At 48.1% G+C, this 16,790-nt stretch overlaps 1 protein-coding gene and 1 long non-coding RNA gene across 9 annotated transcripts in view; one reads left to right on the top strand and one right to left on the bottom strand.

The window, feature by feature from the left end:
- NCOA3 (nuclear receptor coactivator 3) overlaps positions 1 to 2,932 on the bottom strand; it is a 53,560-nt gene extending 50,628 nt beyond the window's left edge. For 3 of the 8 annotated variants that reach the window (XM_066199289.1, XM_066199290.1, XM_066199293.1), the window contains exon 1: positions 2,810 to 2,932. The gene's annotated coding sequence lies outside the window, so the exon portion shown is untranslated. Of the gene's footprint in view, positions 1 to 2,185 lie in introns of all 8 variants that reach the window. The other 5 variants (XM_066199294.1, XM_066199297.1, XM_066199296.1 and 2 more) reach the window with 2 other exon arrangements.
- Positions 2,933 to 3,026: 94 nt separating this feature from the next.
- Positions 3,027 to 5,560, top strand: LOC136298528 (uncharacterized). The gene is made up of 3 exons (XR_010723326.1): positions 3,027 to 3,311; positions 3,401 to 3,602; positions 4,856 to 5,560. It is a non-coding gene; the product is annotated as an uncharacterized lncRNA (long non-coding RNA).
- Positions 5,561 to 16,790: the final 11,230 nt, after the last annotated feature.

The following is a 16,790-nucleotide window of genomic DNA, read 5'->3' as shown; positions in this document are numbered from 1 at the left end:
AAGGTAATTTTATTTCACTTTTCAAAAATCAGTTTATTGATAACTGTGAATTTAAAAAGTCACCAATTAAGTCTTATTAAAGTAATAGGATACATCTGAAATATACCCTCCATTTATATGATGCACAAAATAATTTGATTTGCCTTCACTCAACTAAATGCAGCATACAAAAATCAGAGGGAGTGGTAATACATTCTGTAGCAGATTTAAATCAGTACCAGCTGAATTCTTTTACAATTGCTTCTTTCCTAAAACGCTACATCTAGAAACATCAATAGATCTAGCCGGGGGGAAACAAATGAAGAAACTACAGAGGCAGGCTGCCCCAGGATTGAGGGTAGATATTCTTCACCACCTTCTCATATCCTTGGCAGAAAGGATACTATTCCTCCCCTCCCATTCTCCTCCATTTTTTTTAAAATCATTAAAACAAGTCAGAAGAATATTTAAGATATTTCTAAATACTCAAAAAGCTCGAACATGAAATGCAGAAGATGCTGTATCGTACAGTGGTTTAAGATCACCTTTTCAAGAGAGACTCATTCAAATGCAGGAGCTAAAGCAGCCCGTAGTGTCAGACGGTAGAGTCCAATACCTTTACACTTGCTACAAATGGTTTAATTTTGCAGGCAAATATAATCAAAACATCTTTTCTTTCCCAGAGTTCTTGAAAAATAAAAACACCCCCCCTCTTCTATGAAATCTCTGCAAAACAGAGATTAATCTCAAAGGTTTTGTGATCGTGAATTCTTGTCCATTATTAATTTAAAAAAGCCCCACCGTGATCAAAAGATAAGGTTCCATTGTAAAAGATATCTGCTTCTTTCTAATCTGCATTTTGTCTGAGTTATACATTAGGGTATACATCGCTGATACAATGCCAAAAAACAACAATAACAAAAACCCACAAACAAACACCCCAAAAACTGGTAACTAAGCAAGGCAAAACTTCCAAGTAAATAAATCCAAATCCAGGATGAACGAGGGCCTCAAACGAACATTTAAAAGAAAGACAAAGCCACAGGCGAGCCCAAAATGCACACAAGTGCATTTCCAAATACAATCAGACCGGCAACAACAGACTGTAATCAGAAGAGGTACTTAAAGTGAGGCTGAAGGCTGGGTTTGTCTACCACTTCCCGTATCCCACCGCCTCTATCTTCACATGTCTGCAGTGAATCCACCAAATCCACTGGTATGAGTTAAAAAAAAAAACCAAAGACCCCCCCAAAATAACAACAAAAAACCAACAGTAGTAACAGAGCTGAAGGAAATTCTTTACAACAGTCAGTTGAACAGCCCACTGTAACAGCAGTTAACAGTAAATATAACTACTGCATGCCATTACACAGAAGCTTGTTTAAAAAACAAAAGTATATACAAGAATATTTGTTATATAACAAAACTAAAATAAAAACAAAAAGTCCAAACTCCCCAAAAAAGCACCCAATTTTGTCTGTTTCCTCTAAAGCCAAGCCTTTATTCTCTGGCTTTTGTTCATATACTATTTGTTTTTATGAAGCTATATTTTATATTCAGAACATACAATTTTGTTTCATGTGAAACAGAACATTTTAAGGTGGAAATATTCCATAAGAAAATATTTACTTTTACCGTAGTGATGACAGAATTTTAAGCTTATTGTAAGAACCCATTTTAACTGTATTACAGATACCATACAGTAGATATTGCCATGCCCCACACTTTCAGATTTCCTTTTGTTTTGTCTTGTTATTCCAGTTAGAATCCAAAATACTACGTTCTGTTAACTTCTATGTAAAAGAGGAAGAAGATACTGAGGATTCAAACGAGTCTTAAAATGAGCTGACAAATTGAGAAGCTTTGCTTTTAAAGGAAAACTTGACCGTGCTAAGGAGTAGGAGCAGAAACCACGAACAGAACCAACTTTAGAACCAAAGAAAGAAAACTGTGGGAATTATCTCAACCTCACGCTACATTCTAACTCATAATCACCCTATTTATACCCCAGAAACACTAACGCCTAAAGTGGCATGCGATGTCGGGGGGGGTGGAACTCTCATCTCCACCCCTCAACAATACAGTTTCATTACAACTACGACGCAGAAATTGGTAAGAGGCGTGGAAATGAACCTTTCAGTTGCAGTATTTTTCATCCCTTATTACCAGAGATAAGGAGACAAGAGAAGTCAGCTCTAAAACTTACCGAGGGTACAGGATGACCAGGAGAATGCGGATATCAAGGTCTTTGGAACCGCCTCGGCACCAGATAAACCCAGATGAATGGCAGAGAGGGCCATTCTAAACGAGGTATTTCACCACACCTCGCCTCTCCTCAGACTGAGAAACCCTGGGTCAGACGATTCTGAAGCCAAGTCCACAGCGACCTCAGTTCTCTTTGTATTCTACGGGGAACCTCCACCCAAAATCACCGGAGGCCTTCAGTCCACGCATCAATTCCCCGCCACTGCCCCAGGAATGCTCCTTCAAAACTCAGTCACTAGTAAAGTTACAAGAGCTAGAAAGAGGTAAAGGCAGCCACACATTGCCCGGGGAATCCCCTCATCTCCAGCCCTGGGAATACTCCTCACACACACAGCCCGTCTACGCTCCCCTTCCTCCTCCCCTCAGGGAGCCACGGTCGTATTACGGAGGGGGGCGAGAGGCAGAAAAGAGCCGCCCCTCAGGGCCACCCCCAAGCTTCTCCCTTCCCCGGCAAGGGGCAGCGCTCCCTCCGATATCCCGGTCCCACCCCAGCTCTAGAAGCAGAGGAACGAGAACTCCCCTCTCTCCAGTCGTTACTCACTCCCCCCCTCCAAACCCCACTCACCTGGGAAACCAGCCAAAGCTCAGCGACATCTCCGTCTCCCCCGCACTCAGCGCCGCGCCGCCATTTTCCTCGCTGCCTGGATTTAAATCGGGACCGGAGCGGAGTCACCAGGCGGCGTGAGGCATTGTGGGACCTGTAGTGCGGCTCCGCGCGGGGCGTCACGGAGCCCTCGCGCGCTTGGCGCGGGGGCCCATGGTACTTGTAGTCCGCGCCGGGCTCGCCGCCGGAGCCGTCGGGCTCGGCCCGGCGCTCAGCGCTCCGGTGCGGCCTCTGCGTCGCCGCGGCCTCTGCAGCCGGGCGGGCTCCGAGGGGGAGGAGGAAGCGGTCCCAGGGGAGGCCGCCTGTGCCGTGTCGCCCCCGGCGCGTTCCCGCGGCGCTTGCTCAGCGCTTCTAGAGGTCACAAAATGTCGTATCTGTATCATAAGGAGCGTTTTACTGCGCCCTAGAGTTCAAAATACAGTGCGATAGCAGCCCTGGGTCGGGCGATGTCCTCCTGTTTCAGGTGAGCTCCAGCTGTGGGTCCTGATTGTGTCTCTGGTCCTATACTCACGGTTCTTAGGGAGTTTTGGTTCTTGTTTTGTTTGTGTGCAGTGTTTGTTTGCACATGTTGGAGCTGGTCTCCCTGTGGCCACCGCCGTGAGCGAGCAGGATAACTGAAAAATGGTTTTTCACGTTACTCTTCAAATTTTCACGATCTACCTTGGGCTTCCTTCACCACGCCAGTGACACGTGCAGCACCATCGCGAGGGCTGGCTCGTCTGGTGGCTCGTCCCTGGAGAGTAAACGTTGCCTGGTGAGTCTCATGATGTGTCTGAGCTAACGCTGTGCTGTCACCAAGTCACCTCATTCTCATTTAAACTGTCCCGGTGTGATGAAGGTACACATTGAAGTACAAAATGCCTGTGGGAAGCTTCATGCTCCCAAAGGATTGGTTTAGGGATGCGCAGCTTCTGAACTGCACAAATAATTCAGATTCCCACAGAAACCTGCTGGGCCAGGACTATCGGGAAAGTGGCATCTTCATTCCCGGCTCAATGGTTATTTTCCTTGGAGCTGCCAAGATCGGAACAAAATGGTATTCGTGCCCCACTTGCAAACCACGGAGCAGGATAAATGGTGTAACTGTGGATCTTTTTGCTGCTCTCTGCACTCTCTCAAGGATGCCTTGGACTTCTCTGGCTCATGGCAGGTTAATGTGCAGCTGGGTCAGTTGCTGGGTGTCCCATAGGAGGGACCTCTGGCTGGAAAAGCCCTTTGAGACCATCAGAGCTGCCCCAGCACTGCCAGGGCCACCCCTTACCCGTGTGCCACAAGTGCCACACCGGGAACCACGCACTGATACAAACTGGGCTGAGGGCTGCGGACACTGGCAGCATCACTGCTCACTGGCAGGCAGGCTGAGGGGTCCCAGAGGGGCTCCAAAACCCCAGCCTTCCCAGGCAGGGTGAATGGTGTGGAGAGCACAGGGTGCAGGGAGGAGCTGCCCTCAGCCACACTCGGGATCATTTCCTTGTGGTTTGGGAAACCCATGCCCTTAGCATCTTTAACTCCATTGTGCTTGGCACCTTTTTGTAGGTGTAGGTTTTTATGCACTTGGAAAGAGCTTTTGGGATCTGCCAGTGAACTGTCCCAACCAGAGACCTTTCTGCTGACCGAAAAGTAGCTTTTGAACCCCGGAACCACAGGCTTTCTGGCGTTTTACAGTAGCAGAGTGAGACTCAATTGATCATCCTGTTCAGCAACACAGGTGCCCACGAGGGCCAGGTCAGCTGGGACAGCCCTCGATGTCATGCGTTTTCCTCCCTCAGAGAAGGAGAAACCACTTGGCTTTACTATGCAGGGTTCTCCGAGGCTGTGAATTGTAATCCAGAGCATCTTCAGGCTCCTGGGGCTCTGGGCTGTGGTCTTTGGTGCGCAGGACACACCCCGCTCTGTCTGACTTGGGTTTGGATGCACATTTCCAGAGTTAATGGGAGGAGGCCAAGAGGGTGGAATGTCTTCAAGGCAAGGATGATTTTTAAATGTGTGTTGTCGTCTGTTTCCCAGCCTAGGGCTAAGTTGGTGTTCCCAGCATTGGATGCGGAGTTAGGGTGTCCAATGGATCATGGCAGCACTGAAAAAGTCAGGATGAAACAGTTCTCAAGAAACTCAAATTTCTAAAACATTTCTCAAGATAAAATCATACAGGAATGACCTTGGCAGAAAAGCCTGGTAAAGGAAATCTGACATGAGTTTCAGAGCAGAACTTCAACTTTGGAGCTAGCCTGAACACAAGGATAGAAAACAAGTAATGGAATTCTGAGACTGTAAAAGCATACACAACCTGAAGAAAAATGTAGTCCCTAAAGGAGAGAAAAACTAGGAAAAGACTGACATCAAAGAACATTAAATTCATTTGTGCCATGCTTTAATACAAAGGGCATCATGTCTAAAAGGATAGCATGAAAAAAGACCAAGCGTTCTCTGTTTTCCAGGAGACTCCCATTATCAACGAAGGCCTCTGCACACTGACCACGCTTCTGGTGGACTTCTACACAGAAACCATTAACTTGCTAATCCCGCTTCTCCCTCTACATAGTTTTTCATGTTTTCTTTATTCCTTTTTTTTTCCCCTTACTTTTTCTTACCCTGAGTATGTGGAAGTTTGGCTGTTGGCAAAAAAGAAGTTGAAAAATGAGTTCCATGTCCACTGAGAGTGCAATTAGCAAAACCTCTGCTAAATTAAAAAACCTGAAGGGAGAAAGCTGTGAACACTGTGGTGCCGTTTTTTTCCTTTCAACCCCCTAACCGGTCTCATTCTACCCCACTGCAGTATTACCAGCAGTAACTTGATGTCAAGGTGTATTTCAGAGGTAGCAGTAAAACAAAGTAGACATTTTATTTTGTAACCCTCCGAACCTCCTTGTTTATTAACAACAACCACAAAAAAATCCAAAAGCAAAACAACCCCCTCACAAACAAACAAAAACCCCCAAACAAACAAAATAACCTCCCCACACAAAAAGGAAATATACCAATAATTTAAGAAAAAAATTTACCCCTTAGAAAACCAGGCTAATTTCATTCAAATTAGTTGTGATCCTGATGTGTTTGGCTAATGAATTCATATAGTTTAAAATATAATATAAATATGGACAAATAAACGCAAATTTAAAAATAAATACAAAACAAATCATTAAAAATATTAAAAAACCGAATCATATCATATCAAGAATATAAAAAATACAATATAATATATTGTTATCATATATTATAATGTATTATATATAATATACACAGGTATGAACATATAAGGTAAATTATAATGATGAATAATAAAAATATGAAAAATATTGAAACGCAGCTTTAAAAAAAGGCTTTTTTGGTGTGGATTTAGTTAGTAGAAGGATTTTTTAAATTGTGCTCGGGGGTCTTTTGGGCCATTTATTCCGGAGGCTGTTCGGAAGGGCATTTCTGGGCACGTTCGTTTATGGCTCCGCTCCGCGCCGCCGCGCGGCAGTGCTGCCACCCTGTGGGCAGAGAGCGGTAGTGCAGCTGTCCCCCCCCGCCCGTCCCGCCTGATCTGTGCGGCAATGCTGCCACCGCGTGGGCAGAGAGCGGTAGTGCAGCTGTCCCGTCCCGCCCGTCCCGCCTGATCTGTGCGGCAATGCTGCCACCCTGTGGGCAGAGAGCGGTAGTGCAGCTTCCCCCCCGCCCGTCCCGCCTGATCTGTGCGGCAGTGCTGCCACCCTGTGGGCAAAGAGCGGTAGTGCAGCTTCCCCCCCGCCCGTCCCGCCTGATCTGTGCGGCAATGCTGCCACCCTGTGGGCAGAGAGCGGTAGTGCAGCTGTCCCTCCCGCCCGTCCCGCCTGATCTGTGCGGCAATGCTGCCACCGTGTGGGCAGAGAGCGGTAGTGCAGCTGTCCCTCCCGCCCGTCCCGCCTGATCTGTGCGGCAATGCTGCCACCGTGTGGGCAGAGAGCGGTAGTGCAGCTGTCCCCCCCGCCCGTCCCGCCGGCGCTCTGCGGCAGTGCTGCCACCGCGTGGGCAGAGAGCGGTAGTGCAGCTGTCCCCCCCGCCCGTCCCCGACACGCGTGGCAGCCCCGCATTGTGAGCTCGGCGGCGGCGCTGCCGCCCGCCCGCCCGCAGCTCGGGGCCGAAAGGGAGGGAAAAAGGCAAGGAGCCCGGGCGCGTGGCAGCCGGCTGCCTGCGCGCGCCACCCGGACCCCGGAGCCGTCCGGGCGCGATTTTCCGCGGCGTTTGCGGGTGCGCGGACACGGGATGGGGGCGCAGCGGCGCCGCGGGCGGCAGTCCATTTGGTCAGGCGCCTGTGCGAGCAGCGGGGGGGGGGACGGACCTTAGTGAGTGCCCACAGAAAGGATGGCGGTTCGACCGGAAGTGGCTTCAGCCACAACCAGCATGGCGGCGAGGAAGGGCGGAAGTCCTGGCACGCTGATCGCAACCGATAATAACCGAGTGCAGTCGAACAGCCGAAAATCGCCGACTTTAGGCCGGCAGCCGAAGTCTGCCGAGTTCAGCCGACTTTCACTGCGTCAAGCCGAACCGAACGAGCCGCGCCGAACAGAGCCGAGGGCAGTTCCCGGGCGGCCCCGGACCGGTGCCCGCCCTCCCTGTCGCTTCCTCGGCCGGCGATTGGAAGGCGATGTCGGGGTCGCTGTGCCCGGAGCGGGAGCGCTCGCTGTCGCTGCTGGAGCCGGGCGGCGGCCGGCCCGACCAGCAGCAGCAGCAGCAGCAGCGAGAGCGGCGGGGCGGACGCGGCCCCCGTGCCCGTGGCGTTCGTGTGCGCCGGCTGCGGGCGGCCCGGGGGCGGGCGGCAACACGGAGCCGGGCGTTCGATGGCGAGGAGAGCGGCCGCGTCCTGCTGCGCCACGAGTGCCGTCCCTGCCAGCGCCCCCGCGGTCCCTCCCGCCATCCCTCCTTCCCTCCCTCCCGGCCTCCCCGGACAGTGCGGCTGGGGGGGCCGGTCCTGGCTGCGCACAGCCCCGGGGGAGTCGGGCGTTCCCGGGGCAGGCGCCGAGGAGGAGCCCGGTAAAGGGCCCGGAGTGCTCGTGTGCCCCGAGAGCCCCCGGAGCGTTTATTTGGAGTGGTGTGTGCGAACCGCTTGTGGCCTAAGGGAGAGGGATTTCTCACAAGGACAGGGGGACACGAACTTTGGGGGCAGCATCTCTTCTTGGGGATGAAGACCTAGCTTACTGTAAAGGCCTCAAAAATGTGTTACAACCTGACAGGACCAAAGCTTTCACGTCTCTAACAAGACAACTAAATCTCATCAGTGGATTTAGCAAAAAATATTAGCACATTTAAAATGTGGTTTCATAAATTACACTTCCTCAGGAAGGCAAAAAGAACTGCGGGGACAAGCCTGAAACAAAACCTGGGCTCTCAGCACCATGATCTAAACTAAAAATCTCAGTTCTGACACACACCTCTTTATTCCACAGAACAAATCCCAGACCAAAGCCCACTTCACTCGGAGAAGCTTGAAACCGGACTTTGAGCTTTAACTCACACATTATTGAAATGCAACACATTTCTAAAATGAAATGTTTTTCTTTAAGTAATGCAATGAACATCTGCCTTTTACAAGGCAGTGTTGAGAAGATGCATCATTGCATCACTCCTTCTAGCACTTCTTTAAATATCCTGGTTGAAGGACACGCTGCAATTGCCACGGTGAGTCAACAGAACTGACTCAAGAAAATTTATATAGGATTTTATCTGACCAACACAAAGCCTACAGAAAAACCTCTGCATCGTTGTGGTCGGTAGTGATTCATCCTCCCGCGTTACTACAAACAAAGCATTTGCTCAAAGCATTTGTTTGCTTTCCTTTTACCTGGGGGAATCTGGGATGGGTGAATGCCACAGAACTTAATGGAAACTTTTAATGCAGAAAGGTCACAGGAGCAGATTGTATTTCTGGGGTGAACTGGTTTGCTTTTTCATTAGACCCCCTTGTTTCTGTGGTTGGGTCAGGAGACCAAGTCTGTGGAGTTAAAGTGATGCTCAATTCTGTCTGAACTGTTTTGCAAGAAAAGACAGAAAACCAGTAGCAAGATTAAAAGGTTCTACCCCTAAGCAGCGGCTGCTTTCTGTTCACATCCAGAAAGTCATTCCTCACCCCAGTTATGCAATCACAATTACTTCATTTTTGATCTTCTGTTACAGCCACATTTCTTGAAAGCTGCCCAGAAAACCTGGCTGGGACTCAGGTAAAGAAATGGAGACTGACTGGTGAGTGAGCCGAGGAGGCGAGGTCAAGCCTGAGCTCAGAGCAGCAAGGAGAACATAAAAAGAAGGAAGGAGCACTAAAAAGGGGGTGAGTGGGTGTTCCTCAGTGTTGCCAGAGAGGACGAGTTTGTTCCCATTTGGACAAGGGGTCAGTTCACTTTGTCAGCTGTGGGAAATTAAGGCACAGAAATTCTCAAGACAGGGAAAAGGTGGGAGAAGGAGTGGGGATGGGATGGAGAGCTAAGGTCTTTCCCACTGGAGAAGCAAGGGGATGAGATGAGGAGCAGTGATCCTTGCTGTTGGGAAGGCACCCACAAAATGCTTCCATCCCCAGCCAAGCCAGCTGTCCCTCAGCACCTGGGCTTTCTATAGCACCAGCACACCTACAGTGTGAAATACTGGAGAGGAGTTGGCTGGTTTGGCCAGCTCCTTGTTTCACCTGTTTTGGGAACTAGTCCTTGAACACAGGAGAGTTGTGAAGAAATGGCTGTCATGAGGCCCTGATGTCCTGAAAAATGGCTCTTCTGACAGTGTCCTGGGAGCCCAGAGTATCCTCAGACTGGAGAACCAGCAAAACTCACAGGAGCCCCTGGAATGGAACCTGATCCAAAATGTGGAAGCTACTAGTGGTCACGGAGAAAATAAAGAAATATTTTATGAGAAGGGGCAGAGGGAGGGCGAGGGCGGAGCAGCCCTGCCAGCGGCCGCGGCGGGAGCGGGTCCGGCGGGCGCGGGCGCTCGGGACGCGGGGGCGGCGGGGAGGGGACGGGAAGGGACGCGGGCTCCCGGCGGCGCCGTGCCGGGCGCTGCTCTCCGCGCACATCGCGCGGCCGGGCTGACTCAGAGCCGGCTGCACCTCGCCCGCCCTCCCCGGCTCTCCCCACCCCTCTCCGAGCAGTTCGCGCCTCCCTCTGCTCTAGAGGCTCCATCTCACCGTCTCCCCCATCGTTCTCGCCTGGCAATGGTTGGAGGACTGTCACGGACTTGCACACACCGCGACTCGTGACCGCGTTTCCCCGCCTGTGTTTTTCCCGAGGCAGGTGCCAGGTGCTCCCCATCACTCCCCGTCCCCCGCAGCCCAACTTCCCTGCCTTGCCTGCTCCAGGCGCCCTCGGCCCTCATGCCCGACCCTGCCAAGTCTGCCGCTGCAGCCCTTACACCTCGGCTCACGGGTCTCTGAGGGGACCCAGCTGGGACCTACGCCTGGCAGGATCTCTGGGTGACGGATTTCAGTGGGCAAACAGCACTGACTCTTCCAGGCTGCAAAAGGACCTTCTCTCTTTCCTCACACCGGTGGCACCTCCTTGCCTCACCCCCGCAGCGTTCCGACTCCAGCGGGTCTTGAGTTTGAAGTGTGTAGGCTTGGCTTAAAACCTTCACTGCAAAGTGGGAAAACATCTTGAAGTTATTTGAGAGAGTTCAAGTTGTTCCCTGTAATCTTTTGTGATACAGAAAAGTGAACCGGTGAGAAGTTCCAACAAATTGTCATTACTACCTGCTAAACTACCTTCAAATGTCATTTGGTGCTTCTTTTAAGGTATGAGGGACTCAAGGGGATAAATCAGGACACTCATTTCCCAGTTCCTGTAAGAGCTGTCCTCAGGAAAGAGAGCTTAGAACCAACTCTGGAAATGGGGAATGAAAGCATCTTTTCTTCCTGGGGCTGTGCTGCGGTATACAGCGGGTAAACATGAATATCCAACTGTTTACATCCTGCTATGCATGTTCACACTGATCTTTCTCCTGGAAAAAAAAAAAAAAAAAAAAAAAAAAAAAAAAAAAAAAAAGACAAAACCCCATGAGTGAGTAAGTGAAAGATGATGGAACCAAACTAATTGTGTTAAAACTATTCCTCTTCTCCTGTTCCAACTGAAGTTGGAATGCATCCAGATTTGAATTTCCAAAGTCTGGCCCCTCTTTTCAGAGGTTACACTGAACTTTGACCAACTTGGTCTTCGTGTTTGAATCTGAACCCACTTTTATTCCTCACCTTGTCCCTCTTAACACCCAGAAAAACAACGGGGTATCACATATATCAGACTATGCCTCCGTAGTCTTGGGCAGATAAGAGCAAAACAGGTTTCACATGAACCTGTCTGAGGTCAGGCACGTTCCATCAAGTGTTACTGAACTGAGATAAATGGGATCAAAGATTCCCAAATAACAGTATAAAATTACTCTGAAACATCTGCAACTGCAAACACAGATGGGCAGAGAAAACAGTAGGTCTGCAGGTGAAACCCTTGCCTCAGATAAGGACAGTGTTTGCCTTTGAACTCAGCCAGTTACCCTCTGCCTTCCACCTGGGGAACTGGAAGGAGACTTGTGGTTGTCTCCCCCTACTCTCCTTCTTTTTCCCCTGGACCTTGCCTTCAGGGTGATCATTCAGTTGGACACTTCCTGCACTTGCTGTCTCAGGTCAGTCCCACCAAAGGCAGAAATGAATGCCGGGGTGTGGGATTACACAAGACAGAGAGGAAGGCATCTTTAATTAGCACAGCTGGTTTGATAACCAGGATGCCATGGCAGGGACAAACAGAATTTTGAGATTATGAGAAGATGGGATTAAACCTGTTTAGGGGAAGAGGACGTGCTGTGTCACATCTCAGCATCCCACATGACAACACAAAGTGACTCTGCAAGGCAAAGACTTAATTTTAACAGGTCTCATTGATACTAGGCAAGCCTGATTGTTATCTCAAAAAGCCATTGCCTAATGATTGGCCGTTAATGCCCGTCTCCCAGGCTCTTTCAGGGGTGGGTGGAAATAGTCAAAGCCTGCAAAGGACACTTAATGCAAATTGCTGCAGTCAAACCTTTTCTACTGTCTGTCCCCCGGTTTTGTGGGGGAAGATTCTCTTAACACAGCGGGGTTTTAAAATTCAAACAAATTTTGTGGGCGGTCATTGAAGCGCAATCAATGCAGAAGAATATAGACAGCATCCAAAATCACTGGGAAGTATCCCATTCTTGTGCTTGAAAGGCTTTGAATCAGAAGGTCTGCCAGGGCTGTTGCCTGATGAGTATTTGTGAATCTTCCCAGTGAGATAACGTAACTTTTTCTAGCCTGGTGATGCTGTAAGCAAAAGACCATCCCAAAGCGCAGGAATGAGCCTGGCATTCTTTTGGCAGTGTGCAAGTATAACCCGAAGGCAAAGGCAGTTTCCAAGTGGAATGACTGAACTGGGAGAGGTTTGAAATGCAGGTAACCTCCAGGGAGGTGAAGCGGGGAGGGCTGAAAGACAGCACAGCGCAAGAGGCAGCTGGGTGCTCCGGCTTGTACACATCTTCCAGGGAAGCCTTCCTGTGGAGAAGGAAAACTCACGGACACTGTGGCTGACAGGAACTGAAGACATGCTTTCAGTAGAATGGCACTGAGATATATGTATACACTTTCTTTTTCTTTTCCCGCTGAATGGGGGCTACTTTGCTATTCAACATTAACCTAAAAACCAAGTACCCTAAAATATAAAAAGTATTTTTGCGAATCTCTGCTATCCCCCGTGATGGGTAGTGTGTGAATAGAAAACTTGGAGACAGTAGCATAAAACACAAAGGCAGGAAGGGAGTAAGTGTTTATCACGATGTGCAGAATGCACCTCTCTGCTACAGCCTTGAAAGCTGCTTCTACAAGCTGGCAATATTCAGTTGCTGGAAGACAATATAACGAATCCAGACATGTTCAGCATGTAGAATTCCAGAATCTCAGCCTTGTCCTTCCCTCACGAGCAACAGGAATTGGATTCATTTTTTCCCCAAAGAAAAAAATCACTTGAAAGTCCAGAAGTTAGAATCCAAGAAAGATATCACATCTGCTTCAGTGAGTTTCTCTCTTTTGAACTTGGGGAGGAATGATTTTACTGTGCCAGAAATGCAGGAATTGTGTTGTTACATGGAAGCTTTAAAAAAGCAAAGACAAAATTTGAGCACTTCACTTCTTTTTCTCCTTGATATTCATTTTCCCCTGAATTTCAGCCAAACTGCCAATTCAAAACTCATATCATTGCTTAGTGTATGGAAATTCCGATAAAATTAGTGTGTCAGTTAAGAAGAAAACAATGTGAAATAAAGAAAGTGAATGTGAAAATAGTAATTTGAAATAAAATAGTTCAGTTAGATGGCCTAAAATCTTCTATTAGTGAAAAAAAAATCACTAGATTTAATGTAGAAGAACAAGAGTTGTCAGAAGAATATCTCAGAAATACTTTTTCTCACACACACTCACACACACACACACACTCACACACACACACACGCACACTCTCACTCGTCTGTGTGTGTGTACACTTCTCCCCATCCTACTGCTGCTTCTTCCTGCTTTCTCCCCTGTAATTTTTTAAGAGCTGGTATTTGTCATTTTCATTCTATTCTCCCAGAATAAAATTTCCAAGAAGTTCCCTAATGTTCTTTTTGGCTTTTGAGGATTAAAACAAAACAAAACAAAACAAAACATTAAGAGCAAGACCCCAGGCCTTTCCCACATTTTTAAAAGCTTTATATTCCTGCATTCTGACACAGACAGAATCCACAGGACAGTTCAAACAAGTGGGCTGTTATCCTCTCTCTGTTTCTATGGAAATGAGTGTCAGACCACTTAAAACAAAGCACATACTTTACAGTAATCACTGCATTTTGATTATTTAAAATAACAGAGCGCATTTTCCCCAATCCAACCTCTATTTCTATGGACACAAACTGAAAATCGTTGTAGAGAAGCCTGTTCCATAGTTTTTTCCAATTCTGAATGTGTTTTGGATGCTGTAAGTTCTCACAAGGCGCTATGGATGATACGATCTAACAAGAGCTTCAAGTGTGCTGTAATTTGAACTGGAGAGGACCAATTCTGTGAGCCAGAGTAAGGAAACATTCTTGTGTGTGTAAATAGAAATTGGAATGAATACTGAGTGAAGTACTCCACCCAGCAGGTTTAGAAGGAGGGGAATGATTTGCTGTTTTCTGCTATTTTTTTACTTGCTTCAGAGAGAGTGAGCTGAGCTAAGCAAGTTCTGAGTTTGGTGATCATGAGCTGCTCCTTGGCCAAACTAGTCAAAACACCATAGAGACCCCCACCACTTCACGAGACAGAAGATGTGACCCATGAAGTTTGCAAAGCCAGTCTCCTCACGTTTCATTTGGAATGAAACCTCACTCCGTTTCCTCAGGAGAGGCAGCAGAAGGTCCCCGCTCCCCACCCCCCTGAATGCTGCCAGTCTTGCTGGCACTTCTCCTGTACGCAGATTGTTTTTTCTAGCAGTGCACCTGGCACTTGTATAGACATGAAGTGAGAGGCATGGCCCATCTCAGAGAGCTTACTGCTGCAAACAAGAGAATGTCCCTGGTCACTTCCCGACATGATGTTTCAAAGACACACTAGGAAAGACTGTGTGTCCTGCCTCTCAGTTAGGAAGGACATTAGGCCACAGTTACTGGGTGGAGCACGGTCAGGGAAATCACCCTCTTTGTCAAAGTGCTTTACTACGGTTTTATGAGCCTGCCTCTGATGGGTCGTTATCATGACACTGTTCCCCTTCCGTAAGTATTTAAGACAAGATTTTCCAAAATGACCAATGACTACGTACTTGAAATTCAAGACAGAAGCTTTTCAAAGCCACAGAATCAATGTCAAAACACTGAAAAAACTGTGGCTTTTCCAAGAGCCTTGAAAAAATCGGGCTTCCAGATGTCTCAAGTTAGGTATGCAAAGGCATGCAAAACTGGTGGTGTTTCAGAAAAGAATAGCCCGTATCAGTATCTAATCAGTGAGAGTTAATAGTTTTGAGATCCAGACCTCAGGCTAATTCGACCTGAGCACAGTGAAATTAGAAGCATATAACAAAAATTTAAAATGATATTGCAGTGCTTATAAGTGCCTGCTTTTCCCATCAAGACTGTAAGGGCTCCCTGGTAAATTCTGTGACTCAGTGACTTTGTCAAACTCAGACTGGGTGATGCTTGAAGATTATTCCATGTGTATAAGGTGGGAAGGATTTCAGTACACAGAAATACCCGAGAATCGCAGTAGATACTCAGAGGTGCTCTCAGCAAATGCCTCCTCTGGCTATGCACAGCCTGCTCATTGACACTTTTCTGTCCTCTTCCCTCTTTTTCTGATCTTTCCACCCATCTTCAGCACCTGGGCATGCGGCCCAGTTCCAGAGTCTCACCATGCTCTGACTCAAACCCCTGATGCTCATAATGCCTGGTCGGCAGATCCTCCCATATCGACAGGCTCTAATATTCCTCGTGGGAGGAAGATAAATTGCCATTAGTCAGGCTTAAAATGCACTCCTTGCACTCCAGCTGAAATAACTACGGGATTGGAGGAGGAGGAAGAAGAGGAGGAGAGATGATTTTGTTTTACAGCATCTAGAGTAAAAAAAGTTGTGGTTTTACCTCAGCCTTGCCAGCCCACTCATCTCCTGGGTCCATACACGGACCTTGCACATACCCTGGACTCCTCGATGCCGAACTCCTGGAATTCAAGCTCTGCAATGACTGTGTCCAAGTGTGTGAGCTGGCACTGGGCTGATCCCAGCAAGGATCATGGAGGTGCAGGGCACAGGGCATTTGGACATGTGATGACAAAGAAGAGATAGTGTTGGGAGCATTCCCTTCTTGGGAGGCTGTGCCGAGGAGGTGGTCCTGTCAGCCCATCCCTGGGCAGCGTCACCCTCTCTCCTTCTGTCATCCCATGCCTCAGGGTGCCAAAGGCTGGAAAGCAGGAAGATTTGACAAAGAGCTCTATATCACACTTGAAATTTGGGGAAAAACTGAAGGAAACTTTTCTGTGTAATAGTTGTGTAAACTGAGAGCGAACACTGAGAGCTACAGTTTTAAGGTGCGATTTTGGATTAAATGTATTCCCTCTGAATGCTTTCTATACTTAATTTATACATAAAAAGAAACATTTATTTTAAGACACTAATGCGTTTCTTACCAAAGGAGTGAAGGGTGGGAGATTGCAACTCACAGATGAAGTGAAGTGAAACCACCACAGGGGTTACTGTAACTGTAAGTGGGGTATCCCAACAGCAGGACAGGTTTGGGCTGGGATTAGCATGGGCTGTATAGCTGGGGTCATGCAAAGGTCTGTCTGCAGCCCTTCTCATAGTCCCTCATCTGCAGGGAGAGGCTGTAGGCCTGGAGATCAGGCTGAGTTTGGGAAGGGTCAGGAGGACGCCGTTACGGAGTGATGTAAATGCGTATCAAGAGACTTGAGGGGTGGCAATGTCAGCTATAGAACAGCAAGGATCCATGGCTAACGGCTGGAGATAGGGGCTGCCTGAGAAGGACGGGAGTGCTTAAGGCTGAAATCAGAAGAGAAACCTCGGTGAAGATTTTGTGTTAGAAATGGTCTCATCTGCCAAATCAGATATTTGTCTTCAGGATTGCACGAGTAAGGAATCCCACAGCAAAGAAAAAGGTTCAGGTTTGGGAGCAAAGGCAAGTTGGGCAGGACTGCGGGGCTGGGGCTTAGCTGTTTACCTTCTGTTCAGGACAGTAAAGGCCTCAGAGGACGTAACTGAGGCAGGAAAGGGTCGCTTGGCTCAGTTAGTCTTGTATCTAGAACTGTTCCTTGAACAAGGGGGGGAGCTGAGGTTCATGCAAGGAACCAGGAATTGCTTTTTAGCCTGGAAAATGCCAGAGGGGTGTGTGTAACTTGGATATGATGATAAGTTCATCTGGCAAGAATCACAGAATATTTTGATTTACTGAAAAACCGGGCAGCTCAGAAGTTACTACTCGACTC

Source organism: Chamaea fasciata, unplaced genomic scaffold (assembly GCF_029207755.1).
Source record: "Chamaea fasciata isolate MVZ Bird 193981 ecotype frontalis unplaced genomic scaffold, bChaFas1.0.hap1 SCAF_17, whole genome shotgun sequence".
In the NCBI taxonomy this organism is placed as follows: Eukaryota; Metazoa; Chordata; class Aves; order Passeriformes; family Sylviidae; genus Chamaea; species Chamaea fasciata.
Note: the sequence above shows the minus strand (reverse complement) of the source record. Positions and strands in the feature narration are given on the sequence as shown.